The sequence below is a fragment of the Sciurus carolinensis genome, chromosome 8, assembly GCF_902686445.1.
Source record: "Sciurus carolinensis chromosome 8, mSciCar1.2, whole genome shotgun sequence".
Taxonomy (NCBI): domain Eukaryota; kingdom Metazoa; phylum Chordata; class Mammalia; order Rodentia; family Sciuridae; genus Sciurus; species Sciurus carolinensis.
The window spans coordinates 68,063,309-68,080,392 of NC_062220.1; the positions used below are offsets into that span (position 1 = coordinate 68,063,309).

A 17,084-nucleotide genomic window follows, 5' to 3' on the forward strand; every position below is an offset into this window, starting at 1 on the left:
TAGTTTTTAATTTGAAGTAGTTTCTTCTTTGACAGATTATTCCTTTGGTATAGTTCCTACCTTTGCTGGTTTTCACTGTTTTTTTTTTTTTTTATTTCATCTTCATGTAATATTTTGTTGAGAATGTTCTGTAGTGAAGGCTTTCTAGTTGCAAATTCTTTTAACTTCTGTTTATCATGAATGGTTTTTATTTCATCTTCAAATATAAAGCTTAATTTTGCTGGATATAGTGTTCTTGGTTGGCATCCATTTTCTTTCAGAGCTTGGTATTTTATTCCAGGACTTCCCAGTTCTGAGGTTCTGGGTTGAGAAATCAGCTGAGAGAAATTGGTTTTCCCCTATATGTAATCTGATATTTTTCTCTCCCAGCCTTTAAAATTCTACCCTTAGTAATTAAATTAAATGGGTTTTATTTTTTAATATTTTTTAGAAATTAAATATCTTTATACCTAAAATAAAATATACCTAAAATATAAATACCTAAAATTATTTCCTTAAGAAAGAATCAAAGGCATAAATATTGAATCAAAGAAACACTTAGAAGTTTCTTGATATAAATTATCAAAACATTTTTTTCAAAGGGAATATCCCATTTCATACAATTTTTTCTTAATAATCCATGGAAGTCATCTAACCACAGGCAGCACTGGTTATAAGATTTGAATATATTATAGGCTGATATCAAATATGTGTTCTTACTGATGGTCTCATGTGAATTTCTAAGTGATGAATCTCCTTTCAAAAATGTCTACATAATTTTTTTCTTCCTCATCTTTCTCTTACATTATGTTGTATTACTTATATTAGTTATATTTACTGTTTTTCTATCATTTTTGCTGAGTATCTTTCCAGTCTGTTCAATAACTAATCTTTAGGTATATTTACATATTATTTCTTGAGATCATTCTTGGAACACCATGGTGAAATTAATATGTTTCATATTTAATTTTTCCTCATTTTTATACCTGATTCAGAAATTAAGGCTAAGGTCTGTCATGTACAAAAGCAAATATCAATGTATTAAAACTGTGGTTTATAGAGAGGTACCCAGAAGACTGATAAACAGTAATATGGGAAGGAAAGATATCCACTTAGAATCCCTTCAACAAACATATTATCTATGAATTTACAATACATTAAATTGTAACAATTGGAGCTTATCACAAACATATTTTAACTTATTCTGGACATCAATCTTTTTGATACCATCTCAAATATTACATAAAGAATATATTTACTAGAAAATATCGGCTAAATTACACTTTAAAATAGGACAAAACAAACAACTATAAAATAACACAAGCAACATGGATGGTATACTTTTACAAAACTGACATAACTAATTTATCCAATCAAAAATAAGATCTGAGTCTTCACTTACCAAATTAAAAGAAATAATAATATTAATGTTCCAGAAGCCAAGGAGTTCCACTTAAAGTTACTCCAATTTTTTTTAATAAAAAATTGTTTTTAAAGATACAAACACACAGTCATGATGGTTCAATTTTTTAAAATTATTTTCACTAAAGAAACCTTAGAGAACACAAAAGATAGAAAAAAGTTAAAAGCCCACCCAAAACTCCAAGAAGGACAGTTATATACACGTTGATTTTCATTTTCTTATTTAGGATGTAAATAGTCTTATTTTTATATTTATATTTGGTTTGTTTTAAACATATTGAAGTGCATATTTTGACTCTAGTGAGAAAACATGCTTGCAGTGATTTTTTTTTTTTTTCATGGTATTGGGGATTGAATGCAGAGCCTCGTGCATGCTAGGCATGTACTATATTACTGTGCTACATTTTCAGTCCCAGAGAAAAATATTTTAAAGAAAAAATTTATATATAATTGCAGAATAATTCTAGTAATATGCAAAGTAATGGGAAACAATGAAATTGCAAAGCGGAGTTTTTTTCGTTTGTTTGTTTTTTGTGGTGGTGGTGATTGAACCCAGGGCCTTGTACTTCTGAGGCAAGCACTCTACCAACTGAGCTATATCCCCAGTCCCAAAGCTCAGTTTTTAAAGTCTTGTAGTATTTTCACAAGAGAAGATATAATTACTTATACAGAATACAGAACATAAAAACATGGACTTAAAATGTGTAAGATTTTAATGTAATAACCTAAACCTAATAAGACAAATAGAAAAATTAAAAAGCTCTCAAGATGTAAAATCAATCATAAAAATTTTTAAAAAGCAAAATAGAATTCTTATTCCAACTAATAAAGAAAAATAACTCTTAACCTTTAAAAGAATAACTGGGTTATAAGAAATATTTCACAAATTTCTGTCTTCTACCAATGAAAAATGGAAATAACATCAAAGGAAAAAAGTGAATAGAGGGAATATTTGTAGTGAATGAAACAGATAAAGGTATTATTATAGAAACCATATAAAGAATGTATTGTTTCCAGTGGGTAAATAACAAAGGACAATAAATAAGTTCATATAAAAGAAAATTTATAAGTCAATGTATGAAAACCTATTAAACTTTTTATCTTTATGTAAAACTGAATAGTAGATAGTCATTAAAACACCTTTAAAATCTTTAAAACACCTTTAATTTTTTTTTTTCTTCTTCAATCCAGGGCCTCACATATACTAGGCAGGCATTCTACCACTGAGCAACATTCCCAACACCCAAAATATCTTACTTAAATGTTAGCTCTTACTAAATATTACAAAAAGGCACTTCTTTTCAGAGGCAGAGCAAGATCAAAGCAATGTTGAACCAGTAATGAAAGCATCAGTGCTTTAATTCTACTCAATTGTACAATCTGAGAAAAATCACTGAGACTCCAAAAGAGATTAAAATACCTATGTTCAAACCAAGCACAGTTGTATGAATAAATGAAGCAATATGCTTAAAGTATGTTTTCTAAACCATACATACACATACACACACAAATCCATTACATGTAAGTAAACTATTACCTTCATAATGGGGTATTTGTTACTATTCCTGTCTTTCTGATGGGGGTTGGGAGAAAAAAGATCCTGAAGAACAGATAATCATAGGTTAAATTTTGTACTTTTCTAGCCTATTGTAATTGTTATTACCACCTAAATTATGCACAGAATAGCCTCAGGCCTAAGTAAACTCCCTTGACTGAGTCTTTATATTTCAAGTCCAAAGCACTTCTAGGGGTATGTTTGATCTTCCCGGTTCTTCAAAGCTTCAGGGAAATTTAGCATCAAAAGCCTTACATCTTTTTTTCTGTCTTACTACAGGGCAAAGGAACAAATCTCAGCATTAAAGGGGGGGGGGGGGGGTGCTTGTCGGTCTGTCCTTTCCTAAGTCTTACTCTGTGTCTCTTCCAGCTTAAAAAAAAGAAAAAAATGCCCAGGGCCAACAGACAGTGTATTGTCCATCTGTTCCTTTGGGCAGAATTTTCCTTTCTCTTGACTTTCTAACATGATGATATTCATATGACATTAGTTTTAAAACATGAGTTTATACAAAACCTCCTTTTTTCTCTAGAGAAAGATATCTTGGGTGCTTTATTTCGTGTCACCTTCCAATTAATACCTAGCCACAAATCCCTAAAAGTCAGTCTCTCTCCCTCAATGCACTAGATAAAATCAACAAAAACAGAAAAAATAAACAATATCATAAACCAAAAGCATCTGACCAATTACAGAACACTTAACAAAGACAGAATAAAATTTCTACTCAAACTACAAATGGAACATTAACCAGGATAGATCATCCATGACCTGAGTTTTTAAAACAAACTTTTTATATTTAAAAGAAATATAACCATACAAGTATGTTTCATCATAACAGATTAAACCAGGATATTTTCTACACTTTGGAAATAAACAACATATTTCTAAATAATAAATGGCTCACAAAGGATCTCAGAAAGAATTTAAATATTAAATGGAATGAAAATTAAAATAACACATCAAAATCTAAACAGAACACAAAAAAGGCTGGGCATGTGGTTCAGTGGTTAAGGGACCCTGGGTTCAATTCCCTGTTTAAAAAAAAAAAAGAAAGAAAGAAAATCTTTGGGCTGCAACTAAAACAACTGAAGAAAATGTAATAACATTAAACATATTTTTAAAATATGTGTTATTAGAAAAATGGTCTCAAATCAATAACACAAGCACCTATATCAAGAAACTAGAAAAATCTGGTACACACCTGTTAATCCCAGCGGCTGAGGCAGAAGGATCACAAGTCAAGGGCAACCTCAGTCATTTAGCAAGGCCCTACACAATTACTGAGACTGTCTTAAAATAAAATGGCTGTGGGTGCAGCTCAGTGCTAAAGTGCACCTCTAGGTCCAATTCCCAGTATCCCCTCTCCCCAAAAAAAGAAACAAAAAACAAAAAGAAACTAGAAAAATCTAAGCAAAATAAGCCCCAATTAATCAGAAGAGAATTAATAAACACAAAAAAATCGAAGAAACTGAAAATAGAAAAAGAGAAAAACTGAAAGTTGATTCTTGGAGAGCATCAATAAAATTGATAAATTCCTAGAGAAAAAAAAAAAGAGGAAAAAGAATTACTAATATCAGAAATTAAAAAGATTATTCATTGTAGATTTCATGGGCATTAAAAGGAACTATCAGAAGAAACTATCAGAATTCATACAAGATGATCTGAATAGATCTATAAACTATCAAAGAAACTGAACTTGTAGTTTAAAACATTCTGAATAAGCAATCTACGGGCTTAGATATTTTCACTATCACTAAAAAAGAAACAAATTATACACAACAGAGGAAGTAGCAACTTCCTAAAAGTAGACCAAAAGAAAAGACTGCCACAAAACATTATTCCTCTAGACCTAGTCATGAAAATCTGCAAAATACTAGGAAATGTGATTACCCTAGTAGGAAAGCCAAAGATTTAAAAACAAAACAAAATGTGGAGAAAATATACCTCCTGAGCACAGATGCAAAAATCATCAACAAAATATTAGCAAGTAGAATCTTTCAACATATGAAAATAATAATATGCCATGATTAATGGGGGTTTTCTTCTGGAATGCAATGCAAAATAAACATTGATAAATTTAAACATGTTTACTATGAACTCTAAAACAACAATAAAAACAGAATTTATAACTAACAAGCCAACAAATGATAAAAACACTAATCATAAAAATACTCAATCTAAAGGACTGCAAATAAAGAGAAAAGAAAAACAAGGAACAGATGACACAGAAAGAAAAACTCCAGAAAATGCAAGGTAGAATGTAGGTCAGTGGTTCCCTAGGGATGGCAAAGGATTTGGGAAATAGGTGGCAGGGCGATCTCACATACAAACTTTTGGGAATAATGAATGTTTATCTTGATGGTTTGTTTCTCAGGCATATAAAAGTGTCAAAATTTATCAAGTGTACACTTTAAGTGAGGTTACTGTGGATCAGTTGTAACTCAATAAACCTGTGATAAAAAGAGAAAGAAAATCTACAACAGAAATACATCAAACAGAACCTCAGGGCTTATTCAAAAACAAAAATATCATTTTCCCTCTTCACCATAATTATGAAAGACATCAAGAAGGATCTATATGACTTTGATTTCCTCTTTCAAACAGCTCTTTAAATATGCTTATCTGCTAGGTATTGTCCAAACATACATAAGTAACACCAATCCTACATTTACATCAGACCTTGGTCATCAAACTAGAAAAGAGGATTTCAAGCCAGGCAGTTCTGCATCCAAAAGTGAGACAAGAAACTTACACGTTAAAAAGTTTTCTTCACAAAGACCTAAAAACAATTATTTCTTTCCTTTCTTCTTCCGCCACCACTTGTTTTCTCTTTCCTTCGTCCACCCCTCTCTTCCATTCATTCACTTGTTGAGAAAAGGTCTCACTGTTGCCCAAACTGACCTCAAACTCCTTGCCTCAAGCAATTCTCCTGCCTCAGACTCCCAAGTGGCTGGGACTAGAGGCACCTGACAGGCTTAATTCTCAATCATTAATACTAGAGGGACTGCTTCTCTTATTTAGGTCTAGGTGCACCAAAGGATTAAATACTTAGTGAACACTGACTCTGAATATATTAATAGGTTGGTTCACAATGAACAACTTTAGGAAATGCTGGGTTAAACATAAAATAATGTAAATTTCTTTACTATAGTTCTCATCAGAATATTATAAATATATAACATTTCCCAAACCTTATTTCCACAGGATACCACCCCCACCACCACCTTTTCCCCATCAGATTTCAAAACACCTAATAGGACATTCACCCGTGAAACAAACTTAGAAAAACACAGTGATTATATCATATTGGTTTACATGACATACTAAGAGAAACAAAATCTATATCAACCCACTGTTAGAATTTGTTTACCTCTTCAAAATTGGGGTCAATAAAGGATCTTAATTAGATAGTATAAAGTTACTCCCAAACAATAATATACAAGATGAGGAAGATACATATCTATCTGTATCTTACTCACCTATAAATGATACTCAGCATATAAAAATGCATGACTACAGAATTTCATATACATATGTACATTTCATATACATTTAGATATGATTACTATACATGATACCATAACAACTTCCAACCATATTCATTTTTACTGCCAGAATTTTACAAAACAGGTGAAGTAAAAATTCTCTAGGGAAGAGACCAGTGAGTGGGTCACCCTTCTTGCACAAGGGGGCCTAGGAAGTTTATTCAACATGCTCAGCTACCCAGGCACTCAGAGGCTGTTGTAGCCAGGGTCCCTGGAGGCTTGGCTACTGCTTAAGATGGTGGCAGACCATCAACCACTTGGTGCTGGTTCTTCAGGACTGCAGGATACTGAAGCTATGGGGTCATGGAGGTTTCCACCAAGAGGCCTGGAAGACCAGGCAAAGTGCAGTAGGGTCAAAGGCCCTTTGGGAAGCCCCTGAGAGGACAAAGTATGGAGATGTGAGGAGGAAACCAAAGCTGCAGTGGAGACCTCAAGATTAAGAAATGCCAGTAACATGGAACATCATCCTAAAGAAAGCTGCAGGGACTGAGCTGAGACAAACCAACAGAAAGGCCACTTGGAATGCAACAAACAAGGATCCAGGGGCAGAGCTACACAAACCCTTTGGGCAGAACAACACCATGCCATGTGCCTGAGATGCTGGACATGGAGCTACAGGACTTGTTTGTCCTTTTTCAGTCTTGCTTTGGTCCTATCCCTTCTTTCTATGTTTCTATTTTTGTGAATGAAATGTTATTCTGCACCTTTATATACTGGATACTTTCTTTTGGCAGTGCTGGGGATTGAACTCAGGGCCTTGTGCTTGTGAGGCAAGCACTCTACCAACTGAGCTAGATCCCCAGTCCTACATATTGGATACTTGTAAACATCTTTTGATTTTTACAGGAACTCACGCTGCAAATTTGCCCTAAGTCTCAGAGGAGATTTTGGACTTGAATTTTTGGGGAATCCTTGAACTGTTGAGACTATGAAAGTGGACCACATGTATTTTGCATTGTGAGATGAGTGTGAGTTTTTGGAGGCCAGGGGCAGAATGCTATGGTTTGAATGTTATGGCTCACATGTGAGACAATGCAAAGAAGGCTCAGAGGGGAAATGATTGGGTTGTGAGAACCTTAATCCAATCAGTGAATCAACACTCCCCTGGGATTAACTGAGAGGAAACTGGAGGCATGTGGGGTGTGGCTAGAGGAGATGGGTCATTGGGGGTATGACTTTGGGGTGTTGTATTTGGCAAGGAGAAATCTCTCTCTGCTTCCGGATGGTCACGTGAGCTGCATCTGCTGTACTATGTTGTTCTGCCACATCTCAAGCCCAGAGGAATGCAGCTGACTGTCTATGGTCTGAGACCTCTGAAAACTGGAGCCCTCAATTAAATTTCGCCTCCTCTTAAAAAATTTACAAAACAACCCAAGAAATATTACATAGCTATATTAAAATCTCATTATCCAAACCTGAAGAATCATTCCTATGAAGAAATAACATGAAAGTTATTTAAAGTATTACTAAAAGTTTGCAGAATTTAAGGGCTTAAAGTTAACTATGAAAATATTTGCTCTCTAATACATTATGGATACCACACATTAATGTAAAAAAGGCTAGCAGAATTGGGATCAAAAACAAGTAGTTATCAGAAATAGTAACGTCAATACACTTATATAATGTTTATTACATGTTAGGGTTGAACTGTGTCACTTCAAAATCTATGTGTTGAAGTTCTAACCCAGCACCTCAAACTATTACCTTGAATGTGTAAAATAAGGTCATTTCAGATGTAAATAAGATGAGAATCCTAATAAAATATGACTGATGTCCTCATAAAATGGAAAATTTGGACAAGATACACAAGGAAAATGCTACATAAAGATAAGGCAGAGATTTGAGCTTGTCCTTCCACAAGCCAAGGAACTCCAGATTGCCAGTAAATCCCCCAGAAACTAGGACAGAGGCATGGAACAGATTCTCTTTCATGGACCTCAGAAGGAAACAAACCTACTGACACCTTGATTTTGGATTTCTATCTTCCAGATTCAGAACAACCAAATTTCTGTTCTTTAAGCTACCCAGTGTATGATACTTTTTTATAGCACCCTAGCAAACTAATATACTGTGTCTAGACACCTTTATAAGAAACTATGTAAACTCATTTAATACAACCACCTTTAATTAGATACTCTTTTATCTGTTCCACTTTACAGATGATGAAACTGAGATACCATGCAGTTAATTAACTTGCCCGATTTCCCAATCATTAAGAGGTAAAGCAGGATTTGGAAAGTGACACAAAAATATTTGTCTCAGTTCAGGCTGCTATAAAACGTACCATAAACTGAATGAATTAAAAGTAATCAAAAATGTATTTCTCACAGTTCTGGAAGCTAGATATCCAGAAACAGGGTACCAGCATGTTTAAGTTCTAGTGAAGACTCTCAAAGAGGTTTACAGACTTGTATCCTCACATGGTACAAAGGGTGCAACATAGGTATCTGGGGTTCCCCTAAAAGCATCATTTTGGAAGTTAGGATTTCAGCATCTGAATTTGGGGGGGGCAGAACCACAAACATTCAGTCCATTGCAGTGTTGTGGTTATAACAGTCCCATAGTATGGTTGTGTGTTTCTACACTCTAGGGCATTCCTGGTTGTGAGCATCAGTGTTTGATATTCTGACCCTCTAAAGTTTTGTTCTCTTCACATACTACGTAAAGTCTTCGAGTTAAACGCTTTCTATTTAAAATAGCTATAGAAGGTTCAGTTGGCTTCCACTAGGAACCCTGACTGATAAATTCCGTTGGAATTCAAGAAAAGCTTACAAAACTACAAAAACTGTTACTGAATCAGAAAATACCTGAATGTTTTCTAAGTACTTACTTGGTATATGGAGTTTTAATTTTGCACTGTGGCAAAGTGAAGGGCCTGTCTGACAGGACTTGCAAAAAATTAATTTCTCTACTGACCATAAAAATTTTATGAGCTCTCTCCCAAAAAACAGGCTGCATACATTGACCATTCTCCATGATTAAGGTATGGAGGTAATGAAGCAAGGAAAGTAATAGACAATTCAAATGATTGTGGACTTCAGGAGGTAACAAACAAGTAATTAAGGTTTGGTTTTTCCTACACATCAAAACTAACAAAAGGCCCATTGATGACTCTGTTCTCTCATGTATTTTTCATTAAATTCAGTTCATGTTAATTCCTTGTAAAAACAATGCACACAAATTATCTCACGAATTGAAACTACATATATTAAAAAAAAAAAAAACACTGTTTTGTTATGGGATTAATTATGCCCTGCAAAAAAAGATGTGTCGAGGTCTTAAAACTTTTAGTACCTACAAGGATGATCTTATTTGGAAGTAGGATCTTTCCCAGTTTAATTGAGGTAAAATGAAGTCATACTGGATTAGGATGGGCCCTAGCACAATGATCCATAACCTTATGAGGAAAATCTGGACACAAACACACAAAGAGGGGAATATCATGTGAAGATAAAGACCCACAGGAGAGAAGGGACATGTGAAGATAGATGCATGTTGCCGCCCCGCAGCAACAATCCCGCCGGAATTTATTGGAGGTGGACTGGGAATGAACTACTTCTATTCTGAGCTGCTTCCTTGCTTACTTGCTTGTTCGCCAATTTATAGAGGAAGAGAGGCTTTGCTTAGAGGAAGAGAGGTTTTGAGAGAAAGAGAGGCTTTGCTTAATTTTAGAGGTGCTACACTTTCAGAGAGGCTACGCTTATCAAAGGTCTACTGTTTCTTAAAGGTGGGACACGTCTTGGGGGGGGGGGGGCGGCATGCAGACTGCAGCCTGCGTCCTGCAACCTGTAACCTGCAACCTAGAGGTGTGGCTTTAGTCCCTCGTTCTGCCATCTCCTCCAAGGCAAAGAGAATGTCTTATATACCCTAAGGCAGCCAATCATCTTAGGATTGAGTAGCATGGTTGGAGCATGCGCCAGGGTACCAATCAAGAAAGAATGAGGAACATCTGTTGACCACTAGCACAGTAGAGACATTAACTAATCAGCAAAAGTAGATCACGTCGTGTTAACACTAATTAAGCGCCATCCTCTTGGCCCAACACCAGCCGCCATCTTAGAGCTGCTTAACATGTCCTCTGCAGATGCAAAATGAAATAATTCACTGATAAGTTAAAGAACACCACAGATTGCCACAACCACCAAAGTTAGAAGAGGCAAGGAATATTTCTTCCTGTACACCCTTCAGAGACAGCATGACCTGGCTACCCCTTAATTTCAGACTTCTAGATTCCAGAACTGTGTGAAAATGAGTTTCTGTTCTTTCAAAGCACTTTACAATAATTTCTTACAGGGGCCCTAGGAAACTAAAACATGTTCTCTCTGATATATTCACTTTTTCTAACTTCAATCAACCCCCAATTTAGGCCTGAAGCTATAGAACAAATGAGATAATAGAGAATTAAAGTCAATGAAAGTTGCACACGCAGAGCAGCTGCAAGATGAACCATTAATCTTCTATACAATATTCACTGGCACATTATCAGCAAGTTTCCATGTTCTCTTAGTGTAAGAGCTCTTGAACTACTGAATAGAATTTGCACAATGAATGAATATGCTTCTAAAAAAGAAGTTAGGAAAGCAGACAAAGAACTATTTGGGCTTAAAGCACAGGCACCAGATATTTTGCAAAATATAATGGAGGTCACCATGTCAATTCTATCATTAGCAATTTCTTATCTATCTGCTCATTATTTTTTAAAAATTCAAGAATGTATGCATAACAAACCAACTCTACAATGAAAGAAATCAAGTAAAATAAATATTACTAAGATACTACTCAAAATTTTACCAAAAATACTCTGGTTGTTCCTTATTATAAAGGAACAACTCTATTTTAGTTAATCTTTCAAAAGAACTAAGCTATGAGCTTAGAAGATCTCTGATAACATAATATGAAGTAATGGTTTAGAGTAATGGATCGTTAGTGTGTGTGATCTTTATTTTAGCCTTTTGGGAATATGAAGTGGTATATTACTGTTGATTTGCATTTCCTAGTGACTAATAATATTGCCCATCTTTTCATGAGTTTATTGGCTATTTTTGTATCTTCTTTGGAAAAAAAAAATCTGTTCAAGCCCTTTATCCATTTCAAGTTGAATTACTTGTCTTCTCATTTTGAGTTCTAAGACTTTTGTATATTCTGCACATATATACCTTGTGTCAGATAAGTGGCAATATCTTTTCCCATTCTGCCAGTTATCTTCTCACTTTTCTGTGGTATCCTTGTACTACTAAAGATTTTAAGCTCTATGAAGCACAATTTATTTTTTTCTTTCATCAGTTATCCTTTAAGTGTTATGTCTAAGAAACTAAGATCATAACAATTTCCTTTAACACATTCTTCTGAAAGTATGGCTTAAGACCTCACATTTAGGTCTATATATATTTTAAGTTCCTTTTTAGCATGGTATGATACATATTCATTGTTTTTTTGTTTGTTTTTGTTTTTTATTTCAATTTCACTTTATTTTAAAGGTGCCAAGGAACCATAACAACTGTCAAATTATTATCTATGTCTCTACCAAAGAACTATAAACTTTAAGAGATTGTGTGATTTTTTTTGGTGTTATATTCCAAATCTAAATATGCTGCCCACAAAATATGCTTTTCAATGTTTACTTTCAATTCTGAAGGGGACACATTATTTCTCGATTTTGAAATTTTCAATTATTTTAACAATGTAAAGTCATTCTTTTGTATGTGGATACCATTTGTCCCAGCACCATTTGTTGAAAAGACTATTCATTACCAACTGAATTGTCTTCACACCCTTGTTAAATATCAACTAAATATAAATATGATAGTATACTTCTGAACTCTCAAGTCCATTCCATTGATCTATATACCTATCCTTATGCTGGTACCAGACTGTCTTAATTACTATAATTCTGTAATAAGTTTGAAATCAGTAAGTATAATTAACTCTACCTTTGTTTTTTTTCCCCCAAGTTTATTTGGCTATTATCTTTCAAATTTGTTTTAGCTATTCTAGAATGTTTTTTATTGCAACATGAATTTTAGGAATGTCTTAGAATTTCTGCAAACAATGCCAATTTGGATTCTGGGGAATGCAATGAATTTATAAATCAATTCAGGTAGTGTTGCCATCTGTAGTAGGCAGAGTTAAGGTACTCCATACCCTAATCCTCAGAATTTGTGAAATGCTACCTTATGTGGCAAAAAGGATGGTGCAGATATGATTAAGGCTCTTGAGATTAGGAAATTATCCTGAATTATGTGGATAGGGTCCAGTGAATAAGATGGAGGCAGCAGTACATTTACTAAAAAAATCAACCTGTTTAAGAAGCAGGGGGAGAAATGAGACGTTTCACAGGGCCATGAGCCAAGGAATGAAGACAACCTCCAGAAGACAGAGAAAGCAAGGAAATGGGTTCTCCTCTAGAGCCTTCAGAAGTAAACTACCCTTCTGACATTTTGATTATACTCCCCCAGTTGATTTCAGAGTTTGTTAAAGAATAAATTTGTGGTATTTTAAGTCACCGAATTTGTGATAATTTGTTATAATCATTGTAAACTAATATACTTCATGCATTCCTAAGTGTTTTTGTACACAACAGAGTTCCATATATATGTAGCAAAAAAACTAATAAAAATGAAAGAAGTAGAAAAACATATGATGAGTTAAATATTTACATATCCATCTCTGAATAATTGATAAAACAGGCAGAGAGAAAAATCAGAACTGGTATCTATAGACAGGTAAAACACAAATATGCAAAACTTTTAATTTGATAAATCTACATTATGAGTAAAGAGTGTTCATTTTGTTATTCTTCCAACTGTCTCTAGCCTAATATTTTTTAAAAAACTGGGAAAATCACTGATGTATATAGACAATATAACGTATATATATTATGTATATACAGACATAAAAGATACACATTTTTATCTAGAACATCATCAAATTGATTATGTTACATCAAGTTAATTTTTACTATAAAAAAACTTATCACTTGCCACATTGATTTTAATAAAGTTACTCTCCAAACATAGTCTAGAGAATTGTTATTTTGGAATTTTGTAGGGTTTTTAGCATTATAAAAATAAGAAAGGATGCTAATCTGTTGTACCTACTGAGCCTCAACAATTATATCATTTTTACCAATCTATTTTGTCTACACCCCACCCTCTTTGGTTTGTTTTGCTAGAGTATTTTAAAGTAAGCCTCAGACATCAGATTACTTTTGTACCTACATTCCAATATAATCATTAAATCTTAAAAGCAGAACAAATCATCAGGGAGAATATATCAAATGAAAGACATGCTGGTTTAAGCCAGCATGGTGGTGTACACCTGTAATCCCAGTTACTCGAGAGGGTGAGGCAGAGAGGACATGAATTCAAGGCCCAGCTGGGCAATGTAGTGAGACCCTGTCCTCAAGATAAAATTTTTAAAAGGGTTATGGTTATAGATCAGTAGTAGAGCACTTACCCAGTATGTGTCAGCCCTGGGTTCAATCCGAGAACCACAGAATAATGATAATAACAACAATGCTTTATAGTAAACTGCTAAACACAAAGAGATTTAACTGGTACATTAAAATAAAAACTTATGGTGACAAAATATATCAAGCTGGAAAACATTTTAGTAATTTAAGAATAACTATACTAAAAAAAAGTTCACAAGATAGAGCCAAATATTTTCTAAGTTATCTTAGGATACAGAAAAACAACAACAAAAAACAACAACAAAAAATGGTTATGTAAAGCAATAAATGAATTCAACAAAATTGTAGGATACGAAGTCAACACACATAAATCAGTTGTGATTCCACACTAATAACAACTAATCCAAAAAGGAAATTAAGAAAACAATTTCATTTTTAATAATATTAAAGGAATAAGATACTTAGGAATAAATTTAATCAAGGAGGCAAAAAACTTGTACACTGAACACTACAAAATGTGGTTGACAGAAATTAAAAAATGACACTAATAAATAGAAAGAGATTTCTTGTTCACAGATTGTAATACTTAATATCGTTAAGATGTTAATAATACCGAAAGTGATCTACAGATTTTAATGAAATCCCTATAAAAATCTCAAAAGTATTTTTTGCAGAAATGGAAAAAGTATCCTAAAATTATGTGGGATCTCAATGGACTCTGATTAGCCAAAACAAACGTGAAGAAGAACGAAGTTGAAAGTCATACTTTCTGTCAAAACATACTTCAAAGCTGCAATAACCAAAATGTGCACTATTGGCATGATGATAGACATTCAGACTAATGGAACAGAATAAAGAACCCAGAAATAAATTGTTGCATATATGGTCAAATGTTTTTTGGCGTGAATGCCAAGAAAATCAAGGTGAGGAAGGACAATCTATTCAATAAATGGAGGTGGGAAAACTAAATATCACACACAAATGATAAACTGTATCTGCACCTTACAGCAAACGCAAAATTTAGCTCAAAATCAATCAAGACTTAAACATACAGGCTAAAGTTATAAAAGTCTTTAAAAAAAAAAAAACAAGGGAAAACCTTTTTGGAACTGAATCTGGCAATGATTTTTTCTTCAATACGATGCTAAAAGGAGAGACAACTAAAGCAAAAATAGCTAAACTGTTCTCTATCAAAATTAAAATCTTTTGGGTACCAAACAACACAATACAGCAAAAAGGCAACCTACAGAATGAGAGATAATACTTGGAAATCATAAATCTGATAAGAAGTTAGAACATATTTTAGAAATCCTACAATTAAAGAACAACAAATACTTGATTTAAAAATAGGCAAAGGACTTGAATAGGCATTTCTCAAAGAAGACAAATGAATGGTCAATAAACACATGAAAAGATGTTCAACATCCCTAATCCTTAGAGAAATGCAGATCCATACCACAATCATTTTTCAACTCATTCCCACTAGAATGGCCCCTATTAAGACAAAACACAATAAAAAAAAAAATACCTGTTGGAAAGGATATAGAGAAACTGAAACCCTTGTGTACTGTTGCAAAAATGGAAAACTGCACCGTTTTCATGAAAGCCAGTATAGAGACTCCTTAAAAAATTAAAAATAGGGAGACGGGGGACAGGTAGCTTGGTGCTGCAGTGAATGTTTAACATGTTTGAGGCCCTGCATTCAATTCCCTGTACCTCCCCCCACAAATTGAAACTAAATCACTAAATGATATAGTTTGGGAAATATATCCAAAGAACTGAAAGCAGGATCAAAGAAATACTTGCACATCCATGTTCACTGCAGCATTATTCATTAGATCAGCATTATTCACAAAGAAGCACATATCCTTTGACAAATGAACACGTAAAGAAAATGTGGTATACATATACACAATGGAATATTACTCCATCTTAAAAAAGAATAAAATTCTATCAAAAGCTGACACAGATGAACTTTGAGAAATGTTCAGTGCAGTAACAAAAGACACCCTGATTAATTCCACTTACATGAAGTATCAACTGTATTAAATCGGCTTCCCATTGCTGTGACAAACACCTCAGATAAGCAACTTAAAAGGAGAAAAACTTTACTTTGGCTCATGAATTGAGAGGTTTCAGTCTATGGTCACCTAAGCCTGTTGCTTTGGGCTTGTGGCTATACATCCCAGCAGGAGCTGGTGGCAGAGTAGGCTATTTACCTCATGGCATCCAGGAAATGACAGAGGGAGAGAGGAAGGGAATGGTATCCCAAGATCACACTTAAGGACATTCCCCATTGACCTACCTTTCTTCCATTAGGCCCCACCTCCTAAAGGTTCTACCACCTCCTAACTGTGCCACAGGTTGATGATCAAGCTTTAGCTTATGCACCTTTGGAGGGAATTTAAGATCCAAACCATGACAATGACATAGTCAAACTCTTAGAAACTAGTCAAACTCTAGAAAGTAGAATGGTGGGTACCAGGGGCTGGTGGGTGGAAGGATGAGGAGTGTTCAATAGGTACAGTATTTCCATTTTACATGCTGAAAAAGTTCCGGAGATTTCTTGTATAACAAGGTGAATGTAGTTAACACACTAAACTATACACTCAGAAATGGTCAAGAAGTTTAGATTTTATGTGCTTTTTGTCACAACATAAAAAAACACCAAAACCAAAAAGTGTTAGTGTACCCTTCATGTCTAGCCTTAATGCATTCTGCTTGATATCAATCTATTATATTAGGACTGCATGGTCCCTGGTGTCACTTCTTTTAGAATGAACATAAACCTGGGCATCTTAAGTAAAAGACTACATAGTAATTTTTATTTTTGCTTCTGTGATATTTTCAGCTAAAGATACAAAGTGCTACCCTGGGAAGAACTAAATATATTTTTCCTTGTCCTTGGCAATTATTACTGAATAGTCACTTTATGACAGGTGCTCTTTTAGATATTTAAAGTCCCAGTGCCAAGAGAGAAACTAATAAGCATTTTATATGCCATGTTTTATTTATTTTTATTGTTATATGTTAATAACATTTTAATGTGCATTTCAATATGCATTTTTAAACAATAATACAATCAAACATTCTGCATAAAAACAGAAAATCTTGCTTGCCATCACAGTGGTATGCCAAGGGTTTTTCCATTGCAATCACTCCATGTTGTCAAATC

At 34.0% G+C, this 17,084-nt stretch overlaps 1 protein-coding gene across 1 annotated transcript in view; it reads right to left on the reverse strand.

Moving 5' to 3' along the window:
- The window catches only part of Cog5 (component of oligomeric golgi complex 5), a 332,336-nt gene that overhangs the window by 203,064 nt on the left and 112,188 nt on the right, over positions 1-17,084 (reverse strand). The window lies entirely within an intron of this gene.